The sequence below is a fragment of the Cololabis saira genome, unplaced genomic scaffold (assembly GCF_033807715.1).
Source record: "Cololabis saira isolate AMF1-May2022 unplaced genomic scaffold, fColSai1.1 scf097, whole genome shotgun sequence".
Lineage (NCBI taxonomy): Eukaryota > Metazoa > Chordata > Actinopteri > Beloniformes > Belonidae > Cololabis > Cololabis saira.
Window position 1 is genome coordinate 79,434 of NW_026906261.1, and position 12,215 is coordinate 91,648.

Consider the following 12,215-nt stretch of genomic DNA (forward strand, 5'->3'; position numbering starts at 1 on the left):
AGGCTCTGTGGCGCAATGGATATAGTGCATTGGACTTCTAGTTGAGCACTTGAGATGTAATTCAAAGGTTGTGGGTTCGAGTCCCACCAGAGTCGTCCTTTAGTAACTCCAGGGTTTGAAGACATGATAATCTCCATTCTGGTAGTTGTACCTCTTATCTAAAGGTTAGTTGACATTGCAGCATTTCAAACAATAAACCCAGCCCAAAAGGCTGATGGTACAATTGATAGCATGTCGCATGTCTAGTTGAGCATGAGATGGAGTTTAAAGGTTGTGTGTTCCAGTCCCACCCAACTAACAATTGTAGATTGCCAAATATTTAATCCCAGTCCGTTGTTGATTTTTTTTTCCAAGTCTGTGTGGACACAAATATTGTGTCTGTCCACATAGAAATCCTCACAGACGGCCTATCCTGTCCACACAGGAACCTGTGGTCTTGTACTGTCTGTTGCACAATAAACATTATGATGGAATGGTCAAACACAGTCTTCAACAGGCTCTGTGGCGCAATGGATAGCGCATTGGACTTCTAGTTGAGCACTTGAGATGTAATTCAAAGGTTGTGGGTTCGAGTCCCACCAGAGTCGTGCTTTAGTAACTCCAGGGTTTGAAGACATGATAATCTCCATTCTGGTAGTTGTACCTCTTATCTAAAGGTTAGTTGACATTGCAGCATTTCACACAATAAACGCAGCCCAAAAGGCTGCATGGTACAATTGATAGCATGTTGCATGTCTAGTTGAGCATGAGATGGAGTTTAAAGGTTGTGTGTACCAGTCCCACCCAACTAACACTTGTAGATTGTCAAATATTTAATCCCAGTCCGTTGTTGATTTTTTTTTTCCAAGTCTGTGTGGACACAAATATTGTTGTCTGTCCACATAGAAATCCTCACAGACGGCCTATCCTGTCCACACAGGAACCTGTGGTCTTGTACTGTCTGTTGCACAATAAACATTATGATGGAATGGTCAAACACAGTCTTCAACAGGCTCTGTGGCGCAATGGATAGCGCATTGGACTTCTAGTTGAGCACTTGAGATGTAATTCAAAGGTTGTGGGTTCGAGTCCCACCAGAGTCGTGCTTTAGTAACTCCAGGGTTTGAAGACATGATAATCTCCATTCTGGTAGTTGTACCTCTTATCTAAAGGTTAGTTGACATTGCAGCATTTCACACAATAAACGCAGCCCAAAAGGCTGCATGGTACAATTGATAGCATGTTGCATGTCTAGTTGAGCATGAGATGGAGTTTAAAGGTTGTGTGTACCAGTCCCACCCAACTAACACTTGTAGATTGCCAAATATTTAATCCCAGTCCGTTGTTGATTTTTTTTTCCAAGTCTGTGTGGACACAAATATTGTTGTCTGTCCACATAGAAATCCTCACTGATGGCCTATCCTGTCCACACAGGAACCTGTGGTCTCTTTACTGTCTGTTGGACAATAAACATTATGATGTAATGGTCAAACACAGTCTTCAACAGGCTCTGTGGCGCAATGGATAGCGCATTGGACTCCTAGTTGAAAAGTTGCGATGTAATTCTAAAGGTTCTAGTTGAGCACTTGAGATGTAATTCAAAGGTTGTGGGTTCGAGTCCCACCAGAGTCGTGCTTTAGTAACTCCAGGGTTTGAAGACATGATAATCTCCATTCTGGTAGTTGTACCTCTTATCTAAAGGTTAGTTGACATTGCAGCATTTCACACAATAAACGCAGCCCAAAAGGCTGCATGGTACAATTGATAGCATGTTGCATGTCTAGTTGAGCATGAGATGGAGTTTAAAGGTTGTGTGTACCAGTCCCACCCAACTAACACTTGTAGATTGCCAAATATTTAATCCCAGTCCGTTGTTGATTTTTTTTTCCAAGTCTGTGTGGACACAAATATTGTTGTCTGTCCACATAGAAATCCTCACTGATGGCCTATCCTGTCCACACAGGAACCTGTGGTCTCTTTACTGTCTGTTGGACAATAAACATTATGATGTAATGGTCAAACACAGTCTTCAACAGGCTCTGTGGCGCAATGGATAGCGCATTGGACTCCTAGTTGAAAAGTTGCGATGTAATTCTAAAGGTTCTAGTTGAGCACTTGAGATGTAATTCAAAGGTTGTGGGTTCGAGTCCCACCAGAGTTGTCCTTTAGTAACTCCAGGGTTTGAAGACATGATAATCTCCATTCTGGTAGTTGTACCTCTTATCTAAAGGTTAGTTGACATTGCAGCATTTCACACAATAAACCCAGCCCAAAAGGCTGATGGTACAATTGATAGCATGTCGCATGTCTAGTTGAGCATGAGATGGAGTTTAAAGGTTGTGTGTTCCAGTCCCACCCAACTAACAATTGTAGATTGCAAAATATTTCATCCCAGTCCGTTGTTGATTTTTTTTTCCAAGTCTGTGTGGACACAAATATTGTTGTCTGTCCACATAGAAATCCTCACAGACGGCCTATCCTGTCCACACAGGAACCTGTGGTCTCTTTACTGTCTGTTGCACAATAAACATTATGATGGAATGGTCAAACACAGTCTTCAACAGGCTCTGTGGCGCAATGGATATAGTGCATTGGACTTCTAGTTGAGCACTTGAGATCCAATTCAAAGGTTGTGGGTTCGAGTCTCACCAGAGTCGTCCTTTAGTAACTCCAGGGTTTGAAGACATGATAATCTCCATTCTGGTAGTTGTACCTCTTATCTAAAGGTTAGTTGACATTGCAGCATTTCAAACAATAAACCCAGCCCAAAAGGCTGATGGTACAATTGATAGCATGTCGCATGTCTAGTTGAGCATGAGATGGAGTTTAAAGGTTGTGTGTTCCAGTCCCACCCAACTAACAATTGTAGATTGCCAAATATTTAATCCCAGTCCGTTGTTGATTTTTTTTTCCAAGTCTGTGTGGACACAAATATTGTGTCTGTCCACATAGAAATCCTCACAGACGGCCTATCCTGTCCACACAGGGACCTGTGGTCTCTTTACTGTCTGTTGCACAATAAACATTATGATGGAATGGTCAAACACAGTCTTCAACAGGCTCTGTGGCGCAATGGATAGCGCATTGGACTTCTAGTTGAGCACTTGAGATGTAATTCAAAGGTTGTGGGTTCGAGTCCCACCAGAGTCATCCTTTAGTAACTCCAGGGTTTGAAGACATGATAATCTCCATTCTGGTAGTTGTACCTCTTATCTAAAGGTTAGTTGACATTGCAGCATTTCACACAATAAACGCAGCCCAAAAGGCTGGATGGTACAATTGATAGCATGTCGCATGTCTAGTTGAGCATGAGATGGAGTTTAAAGGTTGTATGTTCCAGTCCCAACCAACTAACAATTGTAGATTGCCAAATATTTAATCCCAGTCCGTTGATTTTTTTCCAAGTCTGTGTGGACACAAATATTGTGTCTGTCCACATAGAAATCCTCACAGACGGCCTATCCTGTCCACACAGGAACCTGTGGTCTTGTACTGTCTGTTGCACAATAAACATTATGATGGAATGGTCAAACACAGTCTTCAACAGGCTCTGTGGCGCAATGGATAGCGCATTGGACTTCTAGTTGAAAAGTTGCGATGTAATTCTAAAGGTTCTAGTTGAGCACTTGAGATGTAATTCAAAGGTTGTGGGTTCGAGTCCCACCAGAGTCGTGCTTTAGTAACTCCAGGGTTTGAAGACATGATAATCTCCATTCTGGTAGTTGTACCTCTTATCTAAAGGTTAGTTGACATTGCAGCATTTCACACAATAAACGCAGCCCAAAAGGCTGCATGGTACAATTGATAGCATGTTGCATGTCTAGTTGAGCATGAGATGGAGTTTAAAGGTTGTGTGTACCAGTCCCACCCAACTAACACTTGTAGATTGCCAAATATTTAATCCCAGTCCGTTGTTGATTTTTTTTTCCAAGTCTGTGTGGACACAAATATTGTTGTCTGTCCACATAGAAATCCTCACTGATGGCCTATCCTGTCCACACAGGAACCTGTGGTCTCTTTACTGTCTGTTGGACAATAAACATTATGATGTAATGGTCAAACACAGTCTTCAACAGGCTCTGTGGCGCAATGGATAGCGCATTGGACTCCTAGTTGAAAAGTTGCGATGTAATTCTAAAGGTTCTAGTTGAGCACTTGAGATGTAATTCAAAGGTTGTGGGTTCGAGTCCCACCAGAGTTGTCCTTTAGTAACTCCAGGGTTTGAAGACATGATAATCTCCATTCTGGTAGTTGTACCTCTTATCTAAAGGTTAGTTGACATTGCAGCATTTCACACAATAAACCCAGCCCAAAAGGCTGATGGTACAATTGATAGCATGTCGCATGTCTAGTTGAGCATGAGATGGAGTTTAAAGGTTGTGTGTTCCAGTCCCACCCAACTAACAATTGTAGATTGCAAAATATTTCATCCCAGTCCGTTGTTGATTTTTTTTTCCAAGTCTGTGTGGACACAAATATTGTTGTCTGTCCACATAGAAATCCTCACAGACGGCCTATCCTGTCCACACAGGAACCTGTGGTCTCTTTACTGTCTGTTGCACAATAAACATTATGATGGAATGGTCAAACACAGTCTTCAACAGGCTCTGTGGCGCAATGGATATAGTGCATTGGACTTCTAGTTGAGCACTTGAGATCCAATTCAAAGGTTGTGGGTTCGAGTCTCACCAGAGTCGTCCTTTAGTAACTCCAGGGTTTGAAGACATGATAATCTCCATTCTGGTAGTTGTACCTCTTATCTAAAGGTTAGTTGACATTGCAGCATTTCAAACAATAAACCCAGCCCAAAAGGCTGATGGTACAATTGATAGCATGTCGCATGTCTAGTTGAGCATGAGATGGAGTTTAAAGGTTGTGTGTTCCAGTCCCACCCAACTAACAATTGTAGATTGCCAAATATTTAATCCCAGTCCGTTGTTGATTTTTTTTTCCAAGTCTGTGTGGACACAAATATTGTGTCTGTCCACATAGAAATCCTCACAGACGGCCTATCCTGTCCACACAGGGACCTGTGGTCTCTTTACTGTCTGTTGCACAATAAACATTATGATGGAATGGTCAAACACAGTCTTCAACAGGCTCTGTGGCGCAATGGATAGCGCATTGGACTTCTAGTTGAGCACTTGAGATGTAATTCAAAGGTTGTGGGTTCGAGTCCCACCAGAGTCATCCTTTAGTAACTCCAGGGTTTGAAGACATGATAATCTCCATTCTGGTAGTTGTACCTCTTATCTAAAGGTTAGTTGACATTGCAGCATTTCACACAATAAACGCAGCCCAAAAGGCTGGATGGTACAATTGATAGCATGTCGCATGTCTAGTTGAGCATGAGATGGAGTTTAAAGGTTGTATGTTCCAGTCCCAACCAACTAACAATTGTAGATTGCCAAATATTTAATCCCAGTCCGTTGATTTTTTTCCAAGTCTGTGTGGACACAAATATTGTGTCTGTCCACATAGAAATCCTCACAGACGGCCTATCCTGTCCACACAGGAACCTGTGGTCTTGTACTGTCTGTTGCACAATAAACATTATGATGGAATGGTCAAACACAGTCTTCAACAGGCTCTGTGGCGCAATGGATAGCGCATTGGACTTCTAGTTGAGCACTTGAGATGTAATTCAAAGGTTGTGGGTTCGAGTCCCACCAGAGTCGTGCTTTAGTAACTCCAGGGTTTGAAGACATGATAATCTCCATTCTGGTAGTTGTACCTCTTATCTAAAGGTTAGTTGACATTGCAGCATTTCACACAATAAACGCAGCCCAAAAGGCTGCATGGTACAATTGATAGCATGTTGCATGTCTAGTTGAGCATGAGATGGAGTTTAAAGGTTGTGTGTACCAGTCCCACCCAACTAACACTTGTAGATTGTCAAATATTTAATCCCAGTCCGTTGTTGATTTTTTTTTCCAAGTCTGTGTGGACACAAATATTGTTGTCTGTCCACATAGAAATCCTCACAGACGGCCTATCCTGTCCACACAGGAACCTGTGGTCTTGTACTGTCTGTTGCACAATAAACATTATGATGGAATGGTCAAACACAGTCTTCAACAGGCTCTGTGGCGCAATGGATAGCGCATTGGACTTCTAGTTGAGCACTTGAGATGTAATTCAAAGGTTGTGGGTTCGAGTCCCACCAGAGTCGTGCTTTAGTAACTCCAGGGTTTGAAGACATGATAATCTCCATTCTGGTAGTTGTACCTCTTATCTAAAGGTTAGTTGACATTGCAGCATTTCACACAATAAACGCAGCCCAAAAGGCTGCATGGTACAATTGATAGCATGTTGCATGTCTAGTTGAGCATGAGATGGAGTTTAAAGGTTGTGTGTAACAGTCCCACCCAACTAACACTTGTAGATTGTCAAATATTTAATCCCAGTCCGTTGTTGATTTTTTTTTCCAAGTCTGTGTGGACACAAATATTGTTGTCTGTCCACATAGAAATCCTCACAGACGGCCTATCCTGTCCACACAGGAACCTGTGGTCTTGTACTGTCTGTTGCACAATAAACATTATGATGGAATGGTCAAACACAGTCTTCAACAGGCTCTGTGGCGCAATGGATAGCGCATTGGACTTCTAGTTGAGCACTTGAGATGTAATTCAAAGGTTGTGGGTTCGAGTCCCACCAGAGTCGTGCTTTAGTAACTCCAGGGTTTGAAGACATGATAATCTCCATTCTGGTAGTTGTACCTCTTATCTAAAGGTTAGTTGACATTGCAGCATTTCACACAATGGCCCAATCCCAATCTCCACCCTCGCAGACTCGTAGATTTACGTGCGCGCTCCCGCACCTTGCGTAAGGGCTTAAGGCTGTCCCATTCCTCAAGTGGTTAAGTGCGCGAGGGCTCCCGGCAGCCATTTTCAGCCCTTACTGCCCCCTTCCCGCAAGTCAGCATCCCAGCACACTCTGGGAAAGGGAATTACCCACAGTTCATTGCGTTGTGACATGAAAGGAGGTTACCAGGGAGAATGTAAACAAAACAGGGGGCGGAGGAAAAGGAACCATGTGCGACTGCGAGAAGAAAGTTCACCTGTAAATATAAATACATATCACTGGTGATTTAAATTCAGAAACTGTTGTCCCGTGATGATTTTTCAACGGCCCTATTATTTCCTTTACAAACAGGGAGCGACCAACAAACATATTATTTAACTATTGTTCTTTGGTTTAAATATATATATATATATATATATATATATATATATATATATATATATATATATATATATATATATATATATATATATATATATATATATATATATATACATAAAAATTAAAAATATATATATATATAGCCTATATATATATATATATTTTTTTTTTTTTCTCTTTTCTTTTTTTTGAGCATGTTCGAAATAAAGTTTTTCATTCACTCATTCATTCATTCAAACGGAGGAAAGAAATCCAAAAAAAGGACAAATGACGTTTTGGACTTTCTTCAAGACTAAAGACAGGAAAAGAGGCTGAGGGAGCTGGATGAAAAGGAGGAGGAGAGGGAAAGGAAGAGGGATGACCAGTTATCTAAGTTAATTGACATTTGTGGGAAGATGGAGGACAAAATGTTGTTTTCTTCATCATTTTTTCATTCATAATTTGAGGTTCAATTTCATTTGTTTTCATTTTATATTAGACCAGTGTTTTTCAATCCTGGTCCTCGTGGGCCCCTGTCCTGCATGTTTTAGATGCTACCCTGCTTCAGCACACCGTGATAAAAGTACCTGTGTCATCAACAGAACTGTGCAGACCTTGGTGACAAGCTAATGAGGACCTTTAATTAGAATCAGCTGTGTTGGTGCAGGGAAACATCTAAAACATGCAGGACAGGGGCCCACGAGGACCAGGGTTGAGAAACACTGTATTAGACAAATCCTCAGTTGACCTGCTGGTGTTGAATAAACAAGACTTGCTTTTCTTTGATCTGAGTACAGTGTTTGAATTAAGATTCCCTATGTTAACAGAAATGCATACATGTAAATACTAGCAAGATAGTTTTAGATCCAACACAAACAAGTCAGGCAGTAATTTGGTTATTCATTTATTTATGACCACAAAATTTAAACAATTTCAGCAAGTTGAACAAAAACGTTGCAGTAAATAGTAATAATATAACTGTAATATTTAGCTCAGGTTATCATCAATTTATACGCTCTCTTACAAAAATGAAATGACATCATGCTGAAAAATGGAAGTAATATTAGATGGTCATAACACAGCTGGAATATTTAACTCAGTTTACACGCGCTTACAAAAAAGAAATTACTGGGCGATTGATCCTGGCATACTGGATGCGCTGGTATGGGTGGATTGAAAGAAAGACAATGTTAACAAGGAAATACATATTGTACTGTGCGCATGTTTAAATTGTGTTCTTTGTTGAATTTTATGCTCCTTTATATAGGCTACCACTTTGATTTCAAACATCCGGATGATCATTCCCAAACTTATAATACCGGTACGTAACATTTTGATCTGACTAGGAATTTTGTAAATTGAAATTTTAAATAAAGTTTATTGAAAAAAAACCCCAAAAAAACAGACGTTTTTATCTGACTTGTTTCCGGTTTCTGCTAAGTGTGTCCCATTCCTATTTATACCATTTGGAGCCCTCACACCCTCTCACACTTGATCACGTGACGCTGACGTCACTGAAAGTCTGTGAGGGCTCAGGGTTTGAGGGTTTAGGGTGGAGTTTGGGATTGGGCCAATAAACGCAGCCCAAAAGGCTGCATGGTACAATTGATAGCATGTTGCATGTCTAGTTGAGCATGAGATGGAGTTTAAAGGTTGTGTGTACCAGTCCCACCCAACTAACACTTGTAGATTGCCAAATATTTAATCCCAGTCCGTTGTTGATTTTTTTTTCCAAGTCTGTGTGGACACAAATATTGTTGTCTGTCCACATAGAAATCCTCACTGATGGCCTATCCTGTCCACACAGGAACCTGTGGTCTCTTTACTGTCTGTTGGACAATAAACATTATGATGTAATGGTCAAACACAGTCTTCAACAGGCTCTGTGGCGCAATGGATAGCGCATTGGACTCCTAGTTGAAAAGTTGCGATGTAATTCTAAAGGTTCTAGTTGAGCACTTGAGATGTAATTCAAAGGTTGTGGGTTCGAGTCCCACCAGAGTCGTCCTTTAGTAACTCCAGGGTTTGAAGACATGATAATCTCCATTCTGGTAGTTGTACCTCTTATCTAAAGGTTAGTTGACATTGCAGCATTTCAAACAATAAACCCAGCCCAAAAGGCTGATGGTACAATTGATAGCATGTCGCATGTCTAGTTGAGCATGAGATGGAGTTTAAAGGTTGTGTGTTCCAGTCCCACCCAACTAACAATTGTAGATTGCCAAATATTTAATACCAGTCCGTTGTTGATTTTTTTTTCCAAGTCTGTGTGGACACAAATATTGTGTCTGTCCACATAGAAATCCTCACAGACGGCCTATCCTGTCCACACAGGAACCTGTGGTCTCTTTACTGTCTGTTGCACAATAAACATTATGATGGAATGGTCAAACACAGTCTTCAACAGGCTCTGTGGCGCAATGGATAGCGCATTGGACTTCTAGTTGAGCACTTGAGATGTAATTCAAAGGTTGTGGGTTCGAGTCCCACCAGAGTAGTCCTTTAGTAACTCCAGGGTTTGAAGACATGATAATCTCCATTCTGGTGCTTGTACCTCTTATCTAAAGGTTAGTTGACATTGCAGCATTTCACACAATTAACGCAGCCCAAAAGGCTGCATGGTACAATTGATAGCATGTTGCATGTCTAGTTGAGCACAAGATGGAGTTTAAAGGTTGTGTCTACCAGTCCCACCCAACTAACACTTGTAGATTGCCAAATATTTAATCCCAGTCCGTTGTTGATTTTTTTTTCCAAGTCTGTGTGGACACAAATATTGTGTCTGTCCACATAGAAATCCTCACAGACGGCCTATCCTGTCCACACAGGAACCTGTGGTCTCTTTACTGTCTGTTGGACAATAAACATTATGATGTAATGGTCAAACACAGTCTTCAACAGGCTCTGTGGCGCAATGGATAGCGCATTGGACTCCTAGTTGAAAAGTTGCGATGTAATTCTAAAGGTTCTAGTTGAGCACTTGAGATGTAATTCAAAGGTTGTGGGTTCGAGTCCCACCAGAGTCGTCCTTTAGTAACTCCAGGGTTTGAAGACATGATAATCTCCATTCTGGTAGTTGTACCTCTTATCTAAAGGTTAGTTGACATTGCAGCATTTCACACAATAAACCCAGCCCAAAAGGCTGATGGTACAATTAATAGCATGTCGCATGTCTAGTTGAGCATGAGATGGAGTTTAAAGGTTGTGTGTTCCAGTCCCACCCAACTAACAATTGTAGATTGCAAAATATTTCATCCCAGTCCGTTGTTGATTTTTTTTTCCAAGTCTGTGTGGACACAAATATTGTTGTCTGTCCACATAGAAATCCTCACAGACGGCCTATCCTGTCCACACAGGAACCTGTGGTCTCTTTACTGTCTGTTGCACAATAAACATTATGATGGAATGGTCAAACACAGTCTTCAACAGGCTCTGTGGCGCAATGGATATAGTGCATTGGACTTCTAGTTGAGCACTTGAGATGTAATTCAAAGGTTGTGGGTTCGAGTCCCACCAGAGTCGTCCTTTAGTAACTCCAGGGTTTGAAGACATGATAATCTCCATTCTGGTAGTTGTACCTCTTATCTAAAGGTTAGTTGACATTGCAGCATTTCAAACAATAAACCCAGCCCAAAAGGCTGATGGTACAATTGATAGCATGTCGCATGTCTAGTTGAGCATGAGATGGAGTTTAAAGGTTGTGTGTTCCAGTCCCACCCAACTAACAATTGTAGATTGCCAAATATTTAATCCCAGTCCGTTGTTGATTTTTTTTTCCAAGTCTGTGTGGACACAAATATTGTGTCTGTCCACATAGAAATCCTCACAGACAGCCTATCCTGTCCACACAGGAACCTGTGGTCTCTTTACTGTCTGTTGCACAATAAACATTATGATGGAATGGTCAAACACAGTCTTCAACAGGCTCTGTGGCGCAATGGATAGCGCATTGGACTTCTAGTTGAGCACTTGAGATGTAATTCAAAGGTTGTGGGTTCGAGTCCCTCCAGAGTCATCCTTTAGTAACTCCAGGGTTTGAAGACATGATAATCTCCATTCTGGTAGTTGTACCTCTTATCTAAAGGTTAGTTGACATTGCAGCATTTCACACAATAAACCCAGCCCAAAAGGCTGATGGTACAATTGATAGCATGTCACATGTCTAGTTGAGCATGAGATGGAGTTTAAAGGTTGTGTGTTCCAGTCCCACCCAACTAAAAATTGTAGATTGCCAAATATTTAATCCCAGTCCGTTGTTGATTTTTTTTTCCAAGTCTGTGTGGACACAAATATTGTTGTCTGTCCACATAGAAATCCTCACAGACGGCCTATCCTGTCCACACAGGAACCTATGGTCTCTTTACTGTCTGTTGCACAATAAACATTATGATGTAATGGTCAAACACAGTCTTCAACAGGCTCTGTGGCGCAATGGATAGCGCATTGGACTCCTAGTTGAAAAGTTGCAATGTAATTCTAAAGGTTCTAGTTGAGCACTTGAGATGTAATTCAAAGGTTGTGGGTTCGAGTCCCACCAGAGTCGTACTTTAGTAACTCCAGGGTTTGAAGACATGATAATCTCCATTCTGGTAGTTGTACCTCTTATCTAAAGGTTAGTTGACATTGCAGCATTTCACACAATAAACGCAGCCCAAAAGGCTGGATGGTACAATTGATAGCATGTCGCATGTCTAGTTGAGCATGAGATGGAGTTTAAAGGTTGTATGTTCCAGTCCCAACCAACTAACAATTGTAGATTGCCAAATATTTAATCCCAGTCCGTTGATTTTTTTCCAAGTCTGTGTGGACACAAATATTGTGTCTGTCCACATAGAAATCCTCACAGACGGCCTATCCTGTCCACACAGGAACCTGTGGTCTTGTACTGTCTGTTGCACAATAAACATTATGATGGAATGGTCAAACACAGTCTTCAACAGGCTCTGTGGCGCAATGGATAGCGCATTGGACTTCTAGTTGAGCACTTGAGATGTAATTCAAAGGTTGTGGGTTCGAGTCCCACCAGAGTCGTGCTTTAGTAACTCCAGGGTTTGAAGACATGATAATCT

At 41.3% G+C, this 12,215-nt stretch overlaps 19 non-coding genes across 19 annotated transcripts; all 19 read left to right on the forward strand.

Moving 5' to 3' along the window:
- The first annotated feature begins 1 nt into the window (after window position 1).
- On the forward strand, window positions 2-95 carry trnar-ucu (transfer RNA arginine (anticodon UCU)). The gene is given in 2 exon segments: window positions 2-40; window positions 60-95. It is a non-coding gene; the product is annotated as a tRNA-Arg (tRNA).
- Window positions 96-495: 400 nt separating this feature from the next.
- trnar-ucu (transfer RNA arginine (anticodon UCU)) lies at window positions 496-587 on the forward strand. Its single transcript is given in 2 exon segments — window positions 496-532; window positions 552-587. It is a non-coding gene; the product is annotated as a tRNA-Arg (tRNA).
- Window positions 588-990: 403 nt separating this feature from the next.
- On the forward strand, window positions 991-1,082 carry trnar-ucu (transfer RNA arginine (anticodon UCU)). The gene is given in 2 exon segments: window positions 991-1,027; window positions 1,047-1,082. It is a non-coding gene; the product is annotated as a tRNA-Arg (tRNA).
- Window positions 1,083-1,485: 403 nt separating this feature from the next.
- On the forward strand, window positions 1,486-1,611 carry trnar-ccu (transfer RNA arginine (anticodon CCU)). The gene is made up of 2 exons: window positions 1,486-1,522; window positions 1,576-1,611. It is a non-coding gene; the product is annotated as a tRNA-Arg (tRNA).
- Window positions 1,612-2,014: 403 nt separating this feature from the next.
- On the forward strand, window positions 2,015-2,140 carry trnar-ccu (transfer RNA arginine (anticodon CCU)). The gene is made up of 2 exons: window positions 2,015-2,051; window positions 2,105-2,140. It is a non-coding gene; the product is annotated as a tRNA-Arg (tRNA).
- An 897-nt stretch (window positions 2,141-3,037) lies between these two features.
- On the forward strand, window positions 3,038-3,129 carry trnar-ucu (transfer RNA arginine (anticodon UCU)). The gene is given in 2 exon segments: window positions 3,038-3,074; window positions 3,094-3,129. It is a non-coding gene; the product is annotated as a tRNA-Arg (tRNA).
- A 396-nt stretch (window positions 3,130-3,525) lies between these two features.
- trnar-ucu (transfer RNA arginine (anticodon UCU)) lies at window positions 3,526-3,651 on the forward strand. Its single transcript has 2 exons — window positions 3,526-3,562; window positions 3,616-3,651. It is a non-coding gene; the product is annotated as a tRNA-Arg (tRNA).
- Window positions 3,652-4,054: 403 nt separating this feature from the next.
- trnar-ccu (transfer RNA arginine (anticodon CCU)) lies at window positions 4,055-4,180 on the forward strand. Its single transcript has 2 exons — window positions 4,055-4,091; window positions 4,145-4,180. It is a non-coding gene; the product is annotated as a tRNA-Arg (tRNA).
- An 897-nt stretch (window positions 4,181-5,077) lies between these two features.
- Window positions 5,078-5,169, forward strand: trnar-ucu (transfer RNA arginine (anticodon UCU)). The gene is given in 2 exon segments: window positions 5,078-5,114; window positions 5,134-5,169. It is a non-coding gene; the product is annotated as a tRNA-Arg (tRNA).
- Window positions 5,170-5,565: 396 nt separating this feature from the next.
- trnar-ucu (transfer RNA arginine (anticodon UCU)) lies at window positions 5,566-5,657 on the forward strand. The gene is given in 2 exon segments: window positions 5,566-5,602; window positions 5,622-5,657. It is a non-coding gene; the product is annotated as a tRNA-Arg (tRNA).
- A 402-nt stretch (window positions 5,658-6,059) lies between these two features.
- Window positions 6,060-6,151, forward strand: trnar-ucu (transfer RNA arginine (anticodon UCU)). Its single transcript is given in 2 exon segments — window positions 6,060-6,096; window positions 6,116-6,151. It is a non-coding gene; the product is annotated as a tRNA-Arg (tRNA).
- A 402-nt stretch (window positions 6,152-6,553) lies between these two features.
- On the forward strand, window positions 6,554-6,645 carry trnar-ucu (transfer RNA arginine (anticodon UCU)). Its single transcript is given in 2 exon segments — window positions 6,554-6,590; window positions 6,610-6,645. It is a non-coding gene; the product is annotated as a tRNA-Arg (tRNA).
- Window positions 6,646-9,025: 2,380 nt separating this feature from the next.
- Window positions 9,026-9,151, forward strand: trnar-ccu (transfer RNA arginine (anticodon CCU)). The gene is made up of 2 exons: window positions 9,026-9,062; window positions 9,116-9,151. It is a non-coding gene; the product is annotated as a tRNA-Arg (tRNA).
- A 401-nt stretch (window positions 9,152-9,552) lies between these two features.
- On the forward strand, window positions 9,553-9,648 carry trnar-ucu (transfer RNA arginine (anticodon UCU)). Its single transcript is given in 2 exon segments — window positions 9,553-9,589; window positions 9,609-9,648. It is a non-coding gene; the product is annotated as a tRNA-Arg (tRNA).
- A 398-nt stretch (window positions 9,649-10,046) lies between these two features.
- On the forward strand, window positions 10,047-10,172 carry trnar-ccu (transfer RNA arginine (anticodon CCU)). Its single transcript has 2 exons — window positions 10,047-10,083; window positions 10,137-10,172. It is a non-coding gene; the product is annotated as a tRNA-Arg (tRNA).
- Window positions 10,173-10,574: 402 nt separating this feature from the next.
- On the forward strand, window positions 10,575-10,668 carry trnar-ucu (transfer RNA arginine (anticodon UCU)). Its single transcript is given in 2 exon segments — window positions 10,575-10,613; window positions 10,633-10,668. It is a non-coding gene; the product is annotated as a tRNA-Arg (tRNA).
- Window positions 10,669-11,069: 401 nt separating this feature from the next.
- trnar-ucu (transfer RNA arginine (anticodon UCU)) lies at window positions 11,070-11,161 on the forward strand. Its single transcript is given in 2 exon segments — window positions 11,070-11,106; window positions 11,126-11,161. It is a non-coding gene; the product is annotated as a tRNA-Arg (tRNA).
- Window positions 11,162-11,563: 402 nt separating this feature from the next.
- On the forward strand, window positions 11,564-11,689 carry trnar-ccu (transfer RNA arginine (anticodon CCU)). The gene is made up of 2 exons: window positions 11,564-11,600; window positions 11,654-11,689. It is a non-coding gene; the product is annotated as a tRNA-Arg (tRNA).
- Window positions 11,690-12,085: 396 nt separating this feature from the next.
- trnar-ucu (transfer RNA arginine (anticodon UCU)) lies at window positions 12,086-12,177 on the forward strand. The gene is given in 2 exon segments: window positions 12,086-12,122; window positions 12,142-12,177. It is a non-coding gene; the product is annotated as a tRNA-Arg (tRNA).
- The last annotated feature ends 38 nt before the right edge of the window (window positions 12,178-12,215 follow it).